Source organism: Vulpes vulpes, chromosome 12 (genome assembly GCF_048418805.1).
Source record: "Vulpes vulpes isolate BD-2025 chromosome 12, VulVul3, whole genome shotgun sequence".
Lineage (NCBI taxonomy): Eukaryota > Metazoa > Chordata > Mammalia > Carnivora > Canidae > Vulpes > Vulpes vulpes.
This window is the reverse complement of record NC_132791.1, coordinates 23,810,624-23,826,278: the sequence shown is the minus strand read 5'-3', so window position 1 is coordinate 23,826,278 and position 15,655 is coordinate 23,810,624. Positions and strand designations below refer to the sequence as shown.

General features: G+C 39.7%; 1 protein-coding gene across 6 annotated transcripts in view; it reads right to left on the bottom strand.

Annotated features, from left to right (window-relative positions):
• Positions 1 to 15,655, bottom strand: part of UBAP2 (ubiquitin associated protein 2) — a 121,820-nt gene that overhangs the window by 88,629 nt on the left and 17,536 nt on the right. The gene's annotated exons all lie outside the window — the stretch shown is intronic.

The following is a 15,655-nucleotide window of genomic DNA, read 5'->3' as shown; positions in this document are numbered from 1 at the left end:
TAAAAAAGAAACTTAGGACAGCCCAGGTGGCTCATGGGTTTAGCGCAGCCTTCAGCCCAGGGTGTGATCCTGGAGACCCAGGATCGAGTCCCACGTCAGGCTCCCTGCATGGAGCCTGCTTCTTCCTCTGCCTCTGCTCCTCCAATTCAAGTTCTCTTTCTCACTAAAATCTTTAAAAATAAATAAAAATAAAATTAATTAAAAATAAAATTAAATTTTGTAGAGAATGCAGAGAACTGTAACCCTTAAATACTACTGGTAGAAATGGAAAATGGAACAGTCACTATGGAAAACAGTATAGCAACCTTCAAAAAAACCTATCTCATCCAGTAAATTCCACTTGAGTATATACCCAAAAAACTGAGAGCAGGGTCTCGACAAAGTATTTGTATACTCCTGTTCATTGCACTATTATACACAACAGCTAAAAAGTGGAAGCAACCAAGTTTCTATCAAGATGAAGAGATAATCAAAATGTAATATATACATAAAAGAGGCTAAGTAATATTCTATGGTTTAACTTTTTTTTTTTAGCTCTTACTTTAAGTAGGCTCCATGCCCAATGTGCACAATCCTAAGATCAAGAGTCCCATGATCAACCAACTAAGCCAGCCAGGCACCCCTATTATTCCAATTTTTTCTTTTAAGATTTTATTTATTTATTCATGATAGTCACACACACAGAGAGAGAGAGAGAGAGAGAGAGAGAGAGGCAGAGACACAGGCAGAGGGAGAAGCAGACTCCATGCAGGGAGCCCGACGTGGGACTCGATCCCGGGTCTCCAGGATTGCGCCCTGGGCCAAAGGCAGGTGCCAAACCGCTGCTCCACCCATGGATTATTCCACCGCCCCCCTATTATTCCACCTTAAGAAAGAAGGAAATTCTGTTTTTTAAGTAGGCTCCGTACCTAACATGGGGCTTGAACTCATGAACCCGAGTTCAAGAGTCTCATGCTCCACAGGCTGAGCCGGCCAGGCACCCCAAAAAAGAAGAAAATTCTAACACATGCTACCTATGGATAAACTACAGGGACATTATGCTAAGTAAAATAAGCCAGTCACAAAAGGACAGATACTCTATGACTCTACTTGTATCAGTTACCTACAACAGTCAAATCCAAACATTTATTTATGAGAAAGTGTAAGAGTGAGTGGTGAGGATGGACAGAAGGAGAGGAAGAGATTCTCAAGCAGACTCCCACAACAGTCAAATTCATAGTCAAGGGGCACCTGGTGGCAGATGGGTGGAGCAATCGTTTAAGCATCCAACTCTTGGTTTTGGCTCAGGGTCCTAGGAATAAGCCCACATAAGGCTCCACACACAGCGCAAAGTCTGCGTGCGATGTTCTCTCTCTTCGTCCTATGCCCCCCTCCCCACCCCACTGTCTGTCTGTCTCTGTCTCACAAATAAACAAATCTTTAGAAAAAGAAACAAAAAACAAGCAATCAAACTCGGAAAGGTTCTACATAGACCATTAAAATGTAATACAGGGAGTCCTAACTGCTTATTTCCTGGGCTACAGAGCCTACAAATCAAGCTAGGTACTATATTATGAAATATATATTGTCTTCATAATCCTAAACTAGGGAAACAGTCACAAGAGAGCAGGCTGGAAGAGACAAAAATCTGTGAAAATAAGACACACAGAATCAAGCCCCAAAGTGCATCTGTTAAATACCTTACCATCTCCCTAACTTTCCATGACAGTCATATACACTCAGAAAAATAGCTATGTTGAATAACATTACTTAAAGTGACATGAAGTAAAATCTTTTACATTTCAAAAGTTTTACGTTACTCAATGGAATGTCCACTGGAACTCTTGAAACTAGGTCACTAGTGACCAAAACCTCAATAGTGGTAAGGAGAGAAAGCTGGGTGGCTCAGCTGTTGATCGTCTGCCTTCGGCTCAGGGTGTGATCCCGGAGTCCCACATCGGGCTCCCTGCAGGGAACCTGGTTCTCCCTCTGCCTGTGTCTCTACTGCTCTCTAGGTCTCTAATGAACAAATAAATAAAATCTTAAAAAAACAAATAGTGGGGAGGAAAAAGTCAAGATGACTGGGGAAGAGAGACAGCAAACTAAGCATACTTGAAAGAGGTGATAGCTAAAAGATACAGAGCATCAAAGCAGAGCTTTGCAAGGATGAAGAACACTGAGCAAGTCTAACACATGGTAAGCCCCTTGAGGACAGTGTTTATTTCTGTCCTATCACCGTCATTCTTCTAGGGCCTAATATAGGAGATACACACAATTTAATATATATATATTTACTTAATAAAAGAGACCTAGGGGCACCTACCTGGATGGCTAAGTCTGGGGAACATGAAAGTCTTATTTTCAGGGTCATGAGTCTGTGCCTCATGTTGGGTATAAAGATTACTAAAAAAATAAATAAATAAACTTAAAGAAAAAGAGAGAGAGGGACACCTGGGTGGCTCAGTGGTTGAGCACCTGTCTGCCTTTGGCCCAGGGCATGATCCTGGAGTCCTGGGATCAAGTCCCATATCAGGCTCCCTGCACGGAGCCTGCTTCTCTCTCTGCCTATCTCTGACTCTGTGTCTCTCATGAATAAATATGTAAAATCTCTATTTAAAAAAAAAAAAAAAAGGAGAGAGAGAGAGAGAGAGAGACAGACTATGCATAGGCTAAAGAGAAGATAACTGAGAGGTAATACACGGAAACAGCAGTGATGAAAAATGATCCCCTTGGGCAAGATGAATCCCTCCCCAAGTCCAGCAGAATAAAAAAAAAGGAGAAGCATAACAGCAGCTAAATTTTTATGATTAGGAGAGACATCAATACAGTGTGTGTTGTATCAGTCTTGTTTTTAGTAAAATGGACAAAAACATCTGCAGAGAAGGAATACCAGATGGAAGGTGGGTAGAGGTAAGAAAACAGCAAAGGTTTATGACAGCTGCTAAGGTTGAGTATAAGGGGAAAACAACAAAAAACAGATAAAAAGAATTGAAGAGTGACACAGAGGACCTCAACTGAAAGCAGAAATCATGAATATATAGTGGCATTAATCTACATGTTACCACAAAAGCAAATTGAATGTCAGAAACTCTGGATCACAACTTAAATGTATAATCAAAGATGTAGGTTAAGAAATCAATTCCTTAAAAAAAAAAAAAGAAAAAGAAAAAAATCAATTCCTTGTTGAAATACCCCACAAAATAAAAGAATTTGGATTTTAAACAAAAGAGAGTCCAGGGAGGCCTGGGTGGCTCAGTGGTTGAACATCTGCCTTTGCTCAGGTCATGATCCTGGGATCTAGTCCCACATCAGGCTCACTATAGGGAGTCTGCCTCTCTCTGTCTCTCATGAAAATGAATAAAATCTTTAAAAAAAAAAAAAAAGGTCTATTTCCTCAAGACACATATATTACATCAGCAATGAAGAGCTGCTCACATCTATCTCTAGATGTGATAGGGGCCTGGGACAGCCTGGGTGGCTTAGCGGTTTAGCGCTGCCTTCAGCCCAGGGCCTGATCCTGGGGACCCAGCCAGGATGGAGTCCCATGTCGGGTTCCCTGCATGGAGCCTGCTTCTCCCTCTGCCTATGTCTCTGCCTCCCTCTCTCCTGAGCATGGAGCCATCCCACAACCCTCAGATGAAGACCAGAGCCAAAATCAAGAGTCAGACGCTTAGGGATCCCTGGGTGGCGCAGCGGTTTAGCGCCTGCCTTTGGCCCAGGGCGCGATCTTGGAGACCCGGGATTGAATCCCACATCGGGCTCCCTGCATGCAGCCTGCTTCTCCCTCTGCCTATGTCTCTGCCTCTCTGTCTCTCTGTCTCTCTCTCTGTGTGTGTGTGTGACTATCATAAATAAATAAATAAATAAATAAATAAATAAATAAATAAATAAATAAATAAATAAAATTAAAAAAAAAAAAAAGAGTCAGACGCTTAAACAACTGAGCCACCAGGAGCCCCAAAACTTACTGTATGCCTCTCACTATCAGTACACATTTTGAATCATTTTTCTGAGTTTAACCATTTTGATGTTTTGTTGGTCTGGTTTATTGTTTTGGTCATATTAAATAGAAGAAGGTTAACTGTTTTGTCAGGAGTATTTTTAGAGCTTCTCCTGAGTTTAATGTTCTCCAGTATGAATAAATACACATGAATATACTTTTTTAAACTATAAAGTACCATAGACATGTTAAAACATAATAGTATCTCTGAAGTAAAGGCATTACTTATTTCTAAAATCACCTGAGCATTATATAATTCTATCTTAAGTATCTGAAGTTAATTTTTTTTTTTTTTTATTTATGTAGTCATACAGAGAGAGAGAGAGAGAGAGAGAGGCAGAGACATAGGCAGAGGGAGAAGCAGGCTCCATGCACCGGGAGCCTGACGTGGGATTCGATCCCGGGTCTCCAGAATCGCGCCCTGAGCCAAAGGCAGGCGCCAAACCGCTGCGCCACCCAGGGATCCCCAAGTATCTGAAGTTAAATGATTGCCTGGGTGGCTCAGTCAGGTAAGCGTCTTGCCTTCAGCTCAGGTCATGATCCCGGGGTCCCGGGATCGAGCCCCAAATGGGGCTCCAGCCCCAAATGGGGCTCCTTGCTCAGTGGAGATTGTCTGCTTCGCCCTATTCCTCTGTGCTCTCTCTCTCACTTTTACTCTTTCTCAAATAAAATATTTTTTAAGAAATGAACATCCAAAATCTGAGTGGTGCTCCTGGAGTAAAACTAAAAAGTAATTTTTAGTTTACTTAGATTTCCAAACAGTTGCTTTTCTTCTGAATTATGTGACCCTTTCCTCATTCACCTTTTGAACTATTTATTCCTCTATGCTCTCATTTATTAAAAATAAACTAGGTATATTAAATATAACAAAATGAGAGTTTCTTCTTACAGGAGTGCCATCTGGTGATAAAAATCTGCATGTATGGAAATAAACTTAGGTTAAACTGAATGGATGCTAAGATGGGAGTTTTTTGACTTATGAAAAAAGGACTTTAAATCTTAACAGCCTTGCTATTATAGCCAAATATTTTGATATAATGTACCTGGATCCTCATTTGTCAATCAGGAAAACCATAAACTTTGTTTCAAACTATTACAATTTTACTAATTCATTGCGTCAGTATAAACATTAAAATTTTGTATCTTCACATTCTAATCATCAATCCTCAATCTATATTCAATATCTGTGATTAGGGTATAAACAATGTCCCCAGTTCCTTGGCTGAACCAGAATTATACTGCTTTGAGAAACATGAAAGGTACATTGCTTACTTTATGTTGACATACTGTTATTTGGAAATAATTATTTTTCTCCTTTAATTAAGCTTTACTGCTCTGGGTTATATATACATCAACTGTTTCTACAAACGACTTTTGGCAGAAATATTACAATTGATCTAAAAAAAAAGAAATATTACAAATAAAATCCTTCCCCAAAAAATTAAAAGAAAAAAATGATGGGCTCAAGTTCATGCTTCTAAAGACTGAAATGTCAGAACTGCTGTATTCCTGTTCATTAAAAAGGTCTGAGGAGTTTTGGGTAGCTAGTCGGATAAGCATTTGACTCTTGACTTCAGCTCAGGTCATGATCTCAGGATCAGTGAAACTGAGTCCAGCATCAGGTTCTGTGCTCAGCAGGGAGTATGCTTGAGATTCTCTCCCTCTACCCAACCCCCCACTCACTTGCCCTCTCAGATAAATAAATAAATCTTTATTCTTTTCTTTTTCAAGATTTTGCTTACTTATTTGACAAAGAAAGGAAGAAAGAGCATAAGCAGGCAGAGCAGCAGGCAGAAGGAGAGTGAGAAGCAGGCTCCCCACGGAGCAGAGAGCCTGACATGGAGGTTGATCCCAGGACCCCATGACCATGACCCAAGCTGAAAGCAGATGCTTAAATGACTAAGCTCAGGCACACCAATAAATAAATATTAAAAAAAAAAAAAAAGTCTCAGGGCACCTAGCTGGCTGTTGGTAGAGCATGCTACTCTCAATCTCAGGGTCACAAGTTCAAGCCCCACAGTGGGTTTAATTTACCTTTTAAAATCTTTAAAAATACTAATTTTAAAAATCTTACTTAATGCTTAAGATATCCAGCAAGAAAACTCCAAAGATAATACTGAGAGTTTACAGAGCAAGCATAAGGTTTAAAAAAAAAAAAAAAAAAAAAAAGCTACTGACATCCTATGGAAAAACAGAGCCAGGGGCACCTGGTGGCTCTGACTCAGTGGGTTGGGCATCTGCCTTCTGCTCAGGTCATGATCCCAGGGTCCTGGGACTGAGCCCTGAGTTAGGCCCCTAGCTCAGCAGGGGAATCTGGTTCTCCCACCACCTCTGCACCTCCCCCCTGCTTATGCTCGCGCGCGCACTCTCTCTCTCTCTCTCTCTCTCTCTCTCATTCACTCACTCTCCCTCGAAATCTTTGAAGAAAAAAGAAAAACAGAGCCCAGAAAATACATTAATAGGATGTTATAATTCAACAAATGTTCTTATATTAATTCTATATAAAACTTCTGAAGACCGTGAATTCACAAATCAAAGTAACAGCTAAGTTATCAAAATAATTATCAACACCCTTAAAAACTGTTACCATCAACAAATTGTTAAAATTAATAAGGCAAGGAAGCTAAACTATAAAAAGCTACAACTTTAACATACTGTCACACAGGGAAATTCTATGTCCTTTCTTCTGGACACAGAGTTATGTATACTAAATAGAAATGCTTCGGCAATAAGCGCCCAGTTGCCAGACCAAAGGAATCCAGTTTACACTTGTGTTCCATCCCCTCTATCACTCTCCACCCACAAGAACTACTACCCTCAAACAGGTTCCAAGAGAATTCTTAGAATAGAAACAGACAAGAGCAAAAGATTCTAAAAATAATACAGTAGAAATTCAAACATACATATCTCAGGTTCTTGAAGTGAAGGAAACACCAGGTTATTTCAATCTATCCAACCAAATTTTAAAACTCATATTTACCTAGCCTCATCCAGAGTAAATTAAAGATGGGATAGATTAATAGCAGGTAAGAAGCACTACATTTTTTGACCTCTAAAAACACTATCAGCAAAATACCATATAAAGCTTTATCTCAAGTGCAGGAATAGTCTAAATTACTTGTTATATAAGGAAAGTAAGCCAGGAGAATAAACTAACTTGATTAAACTACAGACTTTCTCTGTAAAAGGGCTATTTTTAGAAAATGTTTTATTAACTGCTATTTTTTTCAAGGACTTTTTTAAAGATAAGATTACTTCAGTGAAACTGGCATTTTCAAGTGAGTCTAGAGTTTAGAATAAACTGAAAATAGTTAACAACAGCCATTTGCACTTTTACTGAAGCATTTTTTCTTTTTTTTCCCCCCCAGAACATTTTTTCAACACATGCTGAGAACTATGAAGATTTTGCTGAAAGCACCAACCACCAAAGTGGTCTTATCACTTTATTTAAGCTAGTATTACCAAGTGTCAGCACTGGAAGATAGCTCTAAAACCAGGAGGCAAAATAAAAATAAAAATAAAAATAAAAAAATAAAACCAGGAGGCTCACACAATGAGGTATCTCATCTACTGCATTAAAAAAAAAAAAATCTACATTCCAGAAACAGCAAAAATGAATGTCTCTTTTTCAAAGAGAATGTAATTATCTCAGACAACATGAATTAGTCAGCTAAGAGCTCAACTACTAAAAACAGACTATACAATTTATGTTCAAGAAGCAAGTCTCCATCAAGAATGCTCAGAGATACTCTTCACTCAGTCCTGAAATCAGTGGTGTTGGGACTATCTTAGGGAGGAACAGGGGTCCTTCATCTACATTAAAGATTTGACTCAGTCACTCATTCAAAAAGCCTAAACCCTTAAGTAAAACAGTAACAGCAGGAAACACATACTGTTTACTATGTGCCAGATACTATTGAAGACCTTTATATACACAGAATTAAGTCATTAACCTTCCCAACAACACTCAGGTACATATTAATTACTTGCATTTTATAGAAAGGAAAGTGAGATATACAGATTCGCAGCTAGCCAGTGGTAAAGCCAAGATTCAATCCCAGGTCATCTGGCTCCACAGTCACTACACTTTGCTGCAAAACCAGTAGTTCAATTGTAGAAATACAAGACTCTACTTAGCTTCCTCTTCTTTGAAGTACCTAACTAGGGGATCCTGGGTGGCTCAGCAGTTTAGTGCCTGCCTTCAGCCCAGGGCGTGATCCTGGAGTCCCGGGATCGAGTCCCACATTGGGCTCCCTGCATGGAGCCTGCTTCTCCCTCTGCCTGGGTCTCTGCCTCTCTCTCTCTCTCTCTCTCTCTCTGTGTGTGTGTCTCTCATGAATAAATAAATAAAATTGAAAGAAGAAAAAAGAGAACATAACTAGTGTCAACATCACCTACATAGCTCATACTTGATATGATGGATCTGGTTCTGGGTCAGAATCTCAACTATCTCCACCACCTTTCAGATACCCACAGGTGCTCCCTTAGCTCTATACTGTTAGTTTTTATTATCAGTTCTATTTCATTATTTCTACTTAACTTAAAATTTGTGTTCTTGCTTTTCGTATTAAGAAAATACCCATTGTGGGGATCCCTGGGTGGCTCAGCGGTTTAACGCCTGCCTTCAGCCCAGGGCATGATCCTGGGATCCAGTCCCACATCAGGCTCCCTTTACGGAGCCTGCTTCTCCCTCTGCCTGTGTCTCTACCTCTGTGTGTGTGTGTCTCTCATGAATAAATAAATGAAATCTTTTTTAAAAAATTAATTTAATAATTTAATTTAATAAAAAAGAGGGACTTCTGGGTGGCTGCTTAGCGGTTGGGCAGCTGCCTTCAGCTTCGGTCGTGATCCCAGGATCTGGGATCAAGTCCCAAATTGGGCTCCTGAGAAGAGCCTGCTTCTCCCTCTGCCTATCTCTCTGCCTCTATCTGTCTCTCTTGAATAAATAAATAAATCTGTAAAGTAAAAAGTAAAGACTAAAGAGTAAAGAGTAAAGTAAAAATAATAAAATAAAATAAAATAAAATAAAATAAAATAAAATAAAATAAAATAAAATAAAATAAAATAAAATAAATAAAATAAAAAAATAAAAAAATAAAATAAAATAAAATAATAAAATAAAATAAAATAAAATAAAATAAAATAAAATAAAATAAAATAAAATAAGAAAGAAAGGGATACCTGGGTGGCTCAGCAGTTGGGTAGCTGCCTTTGGCACAGGTCGTGATCCCGGGATCTGGGATCAAGTCCCACAGCAGGCTCCCTGCAAGGAACCTGCTTCTCCCTCTGCTTGTGTCTCTGCCCCTCTCTCTGTCTCTCATGAATAAATAAATAAATCTTTAAAAAAATAAAAATAAAATCTTTAAAAAAAAAAAAAAAAGAATTTCAACGGATTTGGGAGGCCCCGACTGTTGTTGAGCAGTCAACAAGAGGAACTCTACATCCCCAATCCAAGAGACCAGAAAGCAGGCTAGGGTGCCAAAAAGCTCTAGTATGAGACCCAACTCCATGCAACTAAACTGCTTGTGCCCTGCATGCCAGGAGCTGACCAAGCTAATACTTTTATTCTCCACAGCTGCTGAGGGCAGGGTCAAGCCTCAAGCAGCTGGTGAACAAGGTTTACTCCCCTACACCCAAGCTTCACAGAGGAGCACAAATATGCTCTGCTGTTCTGTGCATACAATCTGCCCATGAAAAAGATAAATGCTTGTGAACTCTGAACAACTACAGGACATCAAAAATTATTTGTTAAGTCATATTTCCTCTTTCAGGTTACCTAAGGTTAAGGAGGAAAAAGTATGTATCTGTCCTATTCCTACACTGCTAAATTCTTGGCCCTGATCCCTGTTTTTTACCCAGAACCCCAGCTCAGCAGCTACCTTATTGCTATCTCTTGAAAACTCATTATTCATGATCAGTCTTAACCCCTTCTTTTAATAGCCCTTTCTCTCTCCTCCCAAAAAGGCAGGAAGGGACTATGATACATAAGATTTCACAAGACCTATCAGGTTATAAGTACACTATACTCTTACAAAAAATCGTATACTCTTTATTTACATTACATTCAAACAAGCACCCCCAAATGTCAAGATGATACCTTCCTTTAGAGGGTTACTACTCCACAGCCAAGAGAGTAAAGGGTCTATTTTATAAAGTAAAAATAAATTTTAATTATAAGACCAACTACAGGGACACCTGGGTGGCGAAGTGGTTGAGCATCTGCCTTTGGCTCAGGGCATGATCCCACGGTCCTGGGATCAAGTCCCACATTGGGCTCCCTGCAAGAGCCTATTTCTCCCTCTGTCTCTGTCTCTGCCTCTGTCTCTCATGAATAAATAAATAAAATCTTAAAAAAAAAAAAAAAACTATAACCAGATTAAAATAGAATTTCTATAAATCATCCCTTTACCAGAACAAAATATTAATGCCTTCCTCATAAATTCAGTAGTAATTCTTATTGAACACAGACACATACAAACTCACTTTTTTCTTGCTCTACTTAGATTCTGTTTACCTTCTTATGGATTATTCTCTGGTCTTCCCCCCACCCCACCCGAATTTGTACCTCACCCATATACACAATGGCACAGCTACAATCTGCTTTCTGTTTTCAATTTCCACTTTTGAAATCTTCCAAGCTCCTCACAAGGCTCTAACAACATAGAATTATTGGATGGTATTATCTCCTGCCATGTTCTGATCCTGTAGTTGCACAGTGGGCCTTAGAAACCAATAAAATGTCAAAACAAGTTAGAAAGGAAAAAAAAAAAAAAGTTAAGAAATCCAAAAAAGCCGCTAGTCCATGAAATACTAGAAAGTCTCAACCCAGGTTTGTCAGCATCCTTAGTAGCTAAATACGCCATTCTACCCATGCCTAAATGTTAACAGGAATATCTCCAGAAGCATCAGCCTTCTAATTATCAAAGAAAGTTTAAGAATCTCGGAACAGGGCAGCCCTGATGGCTCAGCAGTTTGGCGCCGCCTTCAGCCCGGGGTGTGATCCTGGAGACCCGGGATCAAGTCCCACGTCAGGATCCCTGCATGGAGCCTGCTTCTCCCTCGCCTGTGTCTCTGCCTCTTTCTGTCATGATTAAATAAAATCTTAAAAAAAAAAAAAAAAATCTCGGAACAGTAGATCACTATCCATCACCACCCCTGACTGCACAGCACAATCACTTGGGCAACTTTTAAAAAATGAAACCAAAATAAATAAAAATAAAAATAAAAATAAATTTAAAATAAATTAAATAAATAAATAAATAATGAAACCAGGTTCTATTAAAATCAGAGCTGTTCAGAATAGGATCCAGCTATCAATGGTCTTTATTTTTAAAGTTTTCCCAGGGGGACGCCTGGGTGGCTCAGCAGTTTAGCGTCTGCCTTCTACTCATGATCCTGGAGTCCCAGATCGAGTCCCACATAGGGCTCCCTGCATGGATCCTGTTTCTCCCTCTGCCTATGTCTCTGCCTCTGTGTGTCTCTCATAAATAATAAAATATTTTTTAAAATTAAAAAATAAAAAAATAAATAAATAAAAATTAAAAAATAAAGTTTTCCCAGTAGTTCCTAGAAAGTTGAACAAAGAATTACCATATGACCAAGCAATTCCACTTCTAGGTATATACCCAAGGGAATTGAAAACGTTTGCCCAGAAATGTGCACACGAATGTTCGTAGCAGCATTATGACAAAAAGTAGAAACCCAAATGTCCATCAACTGACAAATGGAAAAACAAAGTGAGGTATATCCATACAACAGATTATTCAAGTAGTAAAAGGAACAAAGTTCTGGTGTGCCTGGCTGGCTCAGTCGGTGGAGCATCTGACTCGATCTGGCGTGGTAGACTGAAGCCCCATAGTGGGTGTAGACTAAACCCTGCACAGGGACTCTATGCTGGGTGGAGAATCTCTCTGCCCTTCCCCACCATGCACATGCACTCTCTAATGAGTGAATAAATGTTTTAAAAACTCTTTTTAGGGGGATCCCTGGGTAGCTCAGTGGTTTAGCACCCGCCTTTGGCCCAAGGCATGATCCTGGAGTCCCGGGATTGAGTCCCACATCAGGCTCCCAGCACGGAGTCTACTTTTCCTTCTGCCTGTGTCTCTGCCTCTCTCTCACTCTCTGTGTCTCTCAAAAGTAAATAAATTTAAAAATCTTTAAAAAAAAAAAAAAAAAGACTATTAAAAAATAATAATAAAATAATAAATAAAAACTTTTTAAAAACTATTAAATCTGGGGAATTCCTGGGTGGCTCAGTGGTTTAGTGCCTGCCTTTCGCCCAGGGTATGATCCTGGGGTCCCGGGATTGAGTCCCGAATAGGGCTTCCTGCATGGAGCCTGCTTCCACTCTGCCTGTGTCTCTGCCTCTGTGTCTCTCATGAATAAGTAAAATCTTAAAGAAAAAAAGAAAAAAAATTTAAATCTAGTTAATTGTTTAGGGAGTATCCTTTAAGTGTTTTCTATTTGTTTTGCATCACTGTCATCCACTAGAAAAGGTTGTATCAGGCAGCGGGCAGCGTGGGTGGCTCAGTGGTTTAGCGCCGCTTTGGTCCAGGGCGTGATCCTGGAGAGCCGTGATCCTGGAGAGCCGTGATCCTGGAGAGCCGTGATCCTGGAGAGCCAGAATCAAGTCCCTTGTCGGGCTCCCTGCATGGAGCCTGCTTCTCCCTCTGCTTGTGTCTGTGCCTCTCTCTCTCTCTCTCTCTCTCTCTCTCTCTCTCATGAATAAATAAATAAAATATAAAAAAAAGGGTTGTATCATGCTCTTATCACACAACATTGATATACTACTATGTAAAAGACAATAATGTAATTATAGCATCTCAATTACCCTGTTCACCTGCACAATCTGGTATTATGGAACTATGAAAGAAAACTTTTGGGACACCTGGCTGGCTCAGTGGTTGAGCATCTTCCTTTGGCTCACATTGTAATCCAGGGTCCTGGGATCAAGTCCCATATCAGGCTCCCCACTGGGAGCCTGCTTCTCCCTCTGCCTAAATCTCTGCCTGTGTCTCTCATGAGCAAAAAAATAAAATAAAATAAAATAAAAATAAAACTCTTTAAGGGCCAAGATGGTTTTGGTTCCAACCCTTCCTAATACAAATGCCTTCTAAATGCAACACATATTTCCCTTTTGAAAAATACAAACATGATTTAACTACTTTTGATTCTACATCAGTTATTGTAACCATGTGATGAGCAATGTAGGAAATCAGTCTGATTTTTTTTTTTTTTTAAGTAAATTCTACGTTCAACATTAGGCCCAAACTCATGACCCAAGATCAAAAGTTGTATGCTCTACTGACTGAGCCAGCCAGGTGCCCCAGCCTGAATCTATTCTAACTCCAGGACATACAAAGGAACTTGCTTTCCTAAATAAGTCAATCATTGGCCTTTCTCTAATGTAGCACCATGTAAATATCTGCATGACTTCCAGGCAGCATAGCATGGCTACTTTTCAAAAATAGTTTCGTCTTGGGCAGCCCCGGTGGCGCAGCGGTTTAGCGCCGCCTGCAGCCCAGGGTGTGATCCTGGAGACCCAGGATGGAGTCCCACATCGGGCTTCCTGCATGGAGCCTGCTTCTCTCTGCCTGTCTCTCTGCCTCTCTCTTCGCTCTCTCTGAATGAATAAATAAATCTTAAAAAAAAATAGTTTCTTCTTTTGTTTTCTTCCAAAAATAGTTTCTGAACCCAAGGACAATGCAATGTTTCAAACTGTCATTTATTTTTAAATTATCTGCACTGGGGCGCCTGGGTGGCTCAGTTAAGCATTCGACTCTTGATTTTCGCTCAGGTCGTGATTACAGGGTCGTAAGATTTAGGCCCATGTGGGGCTCCACACAGAGCATGGAGTCTACTTAAGATTCATTCTCTCTCAAGACGCCTGGGTGGCTCAGCAGTTGAGCGTCTGCCTTTGGCTCAAGGCGTGATCCTGAGGTCCTGGGATCAAGTCCCACATTGGACTCCCAACAGGGAGCCTGGCTCTCCCTCTGTGTCTCTCATGAATAAAATATTAAAAATAGTAAATAAATCTGCATTATTTCTAACACTCATTCGGGGGTGGGTGGCTTTCCACCAACTCTATTTATATAGAGTAGCTTTTTTTTTTTTTTTTAAGATTTTATTTATTTATTCATGAGAGTCACACAGAGAGAGACACAGGCAGAGACACAGGGAGAGACAGAAGCAGGCTCCATGCAAGGAGCCTGATGTGGGACTCGATCCCAGGTCTCCAGGATCACACCCTGGGCTGCAGGCGGCACTAAACCGCTGTGCCACCGGGGCTGCCCTATATAGAGTAGCTTAAGCCTTCAAACCTCTTCAGCACATTGCATAAGGACTTCGAAAATTGCTTGAGTGATTAAAAGAAATAACTTTACCCAATAGCTAGCATCCACTTATGTCAGCATGCATTTTATCGAGGAGGAAGAAAGAGGAAAAAAAGAAGAGGGCCCTATTTCCTAAGTATTAACAAAAAATGGTAATAAATTGCCAAGTGAATGTTCCCATCTCAAATTCCCCCTAACCCTACTTTAATGTAGCTCTTTCCCAACCATGTTCAGCTGCACTAGTCCCACCTATCCTCTCTGGAGAGAATCAAGTGAAGTCTCAAGAGTCATTAGAACAGGATAGACTTAATATCAACAATAGTCTTCGTCTGTTAATAAAGATAGACATGTTTTTGTTTTTTTGTTTTTTGGAGGCTTCATGTGGGGTTCGAACTTACATGCTCTACCAAATGAACCAGCCGGAAGTCCCAAGATAGATGTTTTTATAAATTTTTTTGTCTTCACATCCTCACTCTCATTCCACCCCAACCCTCCAGCTCCACATCCAGAGCAAGATTAATTTCTCAGCTCTGTCCCAAAGCCTTCCAAGGTAAAGGGTATGCAGGGTAGTTGCCTTCTTTTGGCTTATTTCCTCTTCCTAAGACAGAAAGGGGAAGAAAGATGTCAAACCATAGGCTAACTGACCTCACCATCCTTGGGGATACAAATTCAATAAAGCAAATATTTCTTTCAGTCAAGTCATATTACTACAACCAGTCACAAAAATCAAGAACCTTTTATTCTTGATACTCTAAGCCAAAACATTACCTAAACTGTCAGTTTAACTCATTTCTTATTCTCAAGCACAGAAAAGCAGTAACAATGGTCAATGCAGATAAAACCTCCAAATTCCAAGGTGTGACAAGAACTTCAAGAAATATCCCATATGTATCACACTCAAAAATGTTACCTAGTTCAACTTATAATTACTTGGAAGTTTCAGTTCATAGCTCACCTTAATTTATTGTTTTGGCTTCAGATAAAGTGGCATCTCTGCTAACCATTCTCATATAGTAAATTAGATTTACTGCTTAAAATGATTACATCCCAACCATACTTTCACAACAGACAAAACTTTACAAATCTCCAATTCTTACCATAGATAAGCAAAACTATTTTAAGTTATTCTCATTTTTCACACCTCTGCATAAACCATTTAAACATTTGATTCTTGTTATACACGAATATTTAACAACTGATTTATAAAATTTCAATATACCCATTATTTTTAACAATTTTATTTACTTATTCATGAGAGACACAGAAAAAGGCAGAAACAATAGGCAGAGGAAGAAGCAGGATCCCTACAGGGAGCCCAATGATGGTGTTGATCCCAGGACCCTAG